This window comes from Neophocaena asiaeorientalis, unplaced genomic scaffold (assembly GCF_003031525.2).
Source record: "Neophocaena asiaeorientalis asiaeorientalis breed wild unplaced genomic scaffold, Neophocaena_asiaeorientalis_V1.1 scaffold263, whole genome shotgun sequence".
NCBI classification, from domain to species: Eukaryota; Metazoa; Chordata; class Mammalia; order Artiodactyla; family Phocoenidae; genus Neophocaena; species Neophocaena asiaeorientalis.
The window spans coordinates 2,348,215-2,352,837 of NW_020175015.1; the positions used below are offsets into that span (position 1 = coordinate 2,348,215).

Genomic DNA, 4,623 nt, shown 5'->3' on the forward strand with positions numbered 1-4,623 from the left:
TGCCAACACTTACATGCAGCCTCCTGTCCCTGAAGCGCCTTGGCGGCCCCAAGTGTGTTAGGTCAAGGGGAGACCAGACATGCCCTGAGCCCAGGCTGTAACACCTCTGACAGGGCAGCTTCCTCTATTTCCTGGCAGGGCTGTCTCCGATTGAAATAGCCCCTGCGGGGGCCTCCCCCCGCCGCATCACCCTCAACACCAAAGCCTAGCGGAAACTGAATCTAAGGAGCGAGGAGGCAGAGAAAAGATCTCCTTCCTGGAAACATCCCCACCCCAGCAGATGAAAGCGGGTGATGAAGAGGCAGACAGAGGTGGGGGAGGACCAGAGGCTGCTCCTCTAAGGCTAGCCCCACAGACCCAGCAGCTTCCTTTCTCCTCAGCCCTCTCTCAGTCTATCCATCTATCAGATGGGTAGTTTGGTGATTAAAGAACTGTTGGTCTCTCTTTAGCTATAATACCCAGAGCCGTTTTCCTAGTCACTCCTCCATCCATCCCTCCTTTCTTCATCCACTCAGTAGCTCATTCACCGACCCATCCATTCTTCTCTGTGGCAATCCACTTATGCACTCACTTACTCAGCCACCTTCTCCCTCTCTCCTTCTCTCTCTCCTTTTTTCCACAAGCGTGACCTTCCCACATTTCCCCACTTAGCAGTCACTGTTTCCTTGGACACCGCAGGCCCAGAGCTCCCTGGGAGTGAGGGGCGTGGGTTGTGGGGATAGAGGTGATGCCTGAGAACTCATCTGGGTGCATTCTCCCTGCCTGTGCCAAGTCCTTCCCAGGCCCCTCCGCACCACCGCACCAGGACTCGGAGCTGTTAGGACAACCAGAGGAGGAGATGTGGCTCCTTGCTGTCCCAAGGGGGGCAGCTCCAGTGGTGGAGATAGTACTCAGGGGCTGACCTGGAGGAGGTGGGCTTTCATTTGGAGTAGCTGAGGCAAATAGGGACAGAATGGTACAGGAAAAGATCACTGCCCAGGGAGTTTGAGGCCCAGGTTCTTGTTCTACCTTGGTACCTACTCACTTTGTGACTCTGGACAAGCCCCTCCCCCTCTCTGACCCCCCTCAGTACAATGTGGTCATACTGGCCACCAGTATGTTGTGAGGGTGACCTGCCAAAGGGAGGGAGGACTCTTTTTACCTTGTAAGGTATAAGCACCGATCTCATCCCCAAACCCATTTTACAGGCAAGGGGATTGAGGAACCGAGGTGGGGCCAAAAGTTTGGAACAAACTGAGAAAATTCAGGTTTGAACTGCTGGTAAGCGCTTGGTCAGTTGTGCATGGATTGATCACCTACTGCTTATTCAAGTCTGTGCTAGGAGGTCGCTTGTGCCTGCTGAGAGTGTGGACCTCCTGGTCTGATTTGCGCTGTGCTAGGGCTCAGGAGGGCAAGGAGGCCTGGCCTTCATCCCAGCAGCCAGTTCTCTGCTGGGTTCCCAGGACAACCTCCTGTGGCCACCCCCACCGGGGTGTCTGTCCCAAGAATGGGAGCAGGTCCGAGGACTTGCTGAAGAGGTCAGCCCCAGCATAGGGCTTGGGTCTCAGTTCCTGCCATCTGGATGGGGCCCTGAAGGGAGAGCTCAGGTCTTAGGGGTCAGGGGTACACCTGGAAGGGCTCCTGGAGAAGGCATGTCTGCTGCTGGGCTTTAAAGGGCTGGGGTGACTTGGACACATAAAAAGAATGAGGAGGGCATCCCAGGCAGGAGGCACAGAGGTAGGGAATGAGTCTACCCTGTGTGAGAAATGAAGAATAAATATTGCAGCCAGAGCATGGGATGAGTTGTGCGAAGAGGGGACAAGATGGGAAGCCTGATGGGGGTGGCCTGTCATAAAACCTCAAGCAGAGCCCAGGTGCCACTGCTTTGCTCCCAAGCCTGCCAGGGCTCCCAGCCCAGCCTCAGCCTTCCCCACCAGGCTTTCCAGCCCTCGGACCTATCACATGCTGTTTCCTCTGCCTGGGATGCTCTCACTCACCTTCTCTAAATAATCTCACTTATCCTTCCTTGTAGTTTTCTAATCTGTAAAATGAGAGTGATCATCGGTACCCTACCACATAGGCTGTTGTAAGAATTAACTGAAACGATGTATGTGAGCGGCCCTGGTACACAATGAATACTCAATAAATGGTTTTTTGGTTTTTGGTTTTTGCCGCACCGCGCGGCTTGCGGGATCAGGGATTGAACCTGGGCCCTTAGGCAGTGAAAGTGCAGTGTCTTAACCACTAGACAACCAGGGAATTCCCAGACATTTGTTAACTGAATGAATCAATTCCAGGCCCAGCTTTGGGCTCCCTCAGTCCACCCCAGCCTCCACTGATTTCTGAGTCCTCAGCACCAGGTGTCATTCACTTAAGTACCTTCCCTGTGCCCGATGTTTTATCTGCAGTTCTGGGCTGGTAGTGGGTGAGATTATTCTCTCCATTTTATCGAGGAAGGAAGGCTAGTGAGTTTCCCAAGGTGTGCAAGACTGGTGGCATTTCAACAAGGTCCTCCTCACTCTACAGCCACCTTCCCCATTGTTGCCCCAAAGTCCATGCTTAGATGGTCAAGCCAGAGAATTCCCCGGGGAGTATCTTCCCTGCACTCAGGGCCTTTGGCCATGAGATGGCGCCAGGAGATTGCCCAGGATGGCCAGCCTCGCGCTTTCAGACAGCAGCCCTAAGATGAGGGCTGGGGGCAGGTCTCCAGACCGCAGGGTCCTCCCCTCTGTGGCTGGCACTGAGCAACCTCAGGGACGGGTTTCCAACCTCAGTTCCTCCTGACCCACTCCCCAGCCTTTCTCCCATTTATGCCTGGATAAGCTCAAGCCTTGTTCTCAGATCCCTCACCTGGGCTCTCGGGAGCCACTGGGGACATTGGCAGGGCGTAGGGCCAGTGCTGAGCCCTATCTGGCTGAGGGAGAGGCCTGGGGAGTGTCTCCCTGACACCAAGCTTTCACCGTCCATCTCCACTCCAGGCACACCTTCAGCGGAAACACTGAAATCCCTCACCCCACAGAGAGGACAACCTCTGCCATTTCCTTTTTTCAATTCAGGCAACAGTGCATAGGGTTGGTTTCTGCCTATAGCAGAAGCAATTAAGTTTAGACATAAGGAAGAACTGATAGGGGTTGAAGCTCCTTGGGCTGCTTGGATCCTGTGGTCTCAGGATACCCCTTTAGATGACTTGGCAGCCTCACTCCATCCCAAATCCCGCCCCAAGGCCCTCTTATCTGGAAGGGATGAAGAGGCCTGACTACCAGAGGCAGCAGCTGGAAGTCTGAGCCATCGCCGGCCAGCTGGCCAGGAACCAGCTCAGACCAGGCTGGACATGGGAAGAGACCTCCTAACCTTGGCCTGACTGCCTTCTGGGTAACAAGACCTGGAAACCCCCTTGTCTGCCCCTTGCTTCTAAGCTTAGCAGCAAGGGCACAGGATGACAGAGATCAAGACCAGGCTTCCTTCCTCTGAGGAGTCAGACAGGCTGGGATGCATCACCAACTTGCTGTGTGACCCAGGGTGAGCCACCTACCCTCTCTGTGCCTGAGGTGCCACCAGATAAACGGCTAGATTCCTGAGACCAGTGCCTCCCAGGCACCCAGGGAACAGGGTGCCCCAGGGAGGCACCCAGGGAACTCCTGGAGGAGTTTTGGTCTCACCTGTGGTGTCAGGCTGGCCACTAAAGCAGGCAAACTTGGCAGTAGGAGGGCACAGGGAGACTTGATTTCTCTTTTCTTTTTCCACTTCCCCTTCTTGCCTCCTGCTCAGCAGGAAGGAGTTCAAGCTGGAACTGAAACAGTCATTTTGAGTACAAGGAAGGGGAAGCTGCAGGCTTGGGGAATTTGGGGGTTGAGGCTGCAGAGCCTCCAGCCTCCAAGCCTACACACCATCACTCCCTTTTTTTAAAAACTTTTTGGCCGTGCTGCATGGCATATGGGATCTTAGTTCCCCAACCTGACCAGGGGTCGAACCTGCCAGTTTTTCTCTGGCCTCCACAGGTTGAGCAAAGAGGAAACTTGCATCTCCTGCGGCTCTACTATGCACAGGCCCCAGTTGCCCATCCGTGAGCTCATGTAATCCCCATCACAATCTGGACAGATGTTTTTATTGTGCAAAAATACTTCATATGGGGACTTCCCTGGTGGCGCAGTGGTTAAGCATCCACCTGCCAATGCAGGGGACACAGGTTCGAGCCCTGGTCCGGGAAGATCCCACATGCCGCGGGGCAACTAAGCCCGTGTGCCACAACAACTGAGCCTGCGTCCTAGAGCCCACGAGCCACAACTACTAAGTCCACATGCCACAACTACTGAAGCCCGCATGCCTAGAGCCCATGCTCTGCAACAAGAGAAGCAACCACAATGAGAAGCCCATGCACCGCAACGAAGAGCAGCCCCCACTTGCTGCAACTAGAGAAAGCCCGCGCACAGTGACAAAGACCCAGTGCAGCCAAAAATAAAAACAAAAAATAAATAAATTTATTAAAAAAATATACTTCACATGTCATATCTCATTTACTCTTCACAGTTACAATTCCCACTTTGCAGATGAGGAAGCTGAGGCCTGGCAAAGTTAGCAAGAGGTTCTCTCTTAGGCATGTGTATAAGGAGGTCTGAGATCACAGTGACCTGGTGGGCACAGGGC

At 54.0% G+C, this 4,623-nt stretch overlaps 1 protein-coding gene across 2 annotated transcripts in view; it reads right to left on the minus strand.

The window, feature by feature from the left end:
* The window catches only part of P2RY6 (pyrimidinergic receptor P2Y6), a 17,154-nt gene extending 12,935 nt beyond the window's left edge, over positions 1 to 4,219 (minus strand). The window contains exon 1 of one of the 2 annotated variants that reach the window (XM_024761980.1): positions 3,639 to 4,219. The gene's annotated coding sequence lies outside the window, so the exon portion shown is untranslated. Of the gene's footprint in view, positions 1 to 13 lie in introns of both variants that reach the window. The other variant, XM_024761979.1, reaches the window with a different exon arrangement.
* Positions 4,220 to 4,623: the final 404 nt, after the last annotated feature.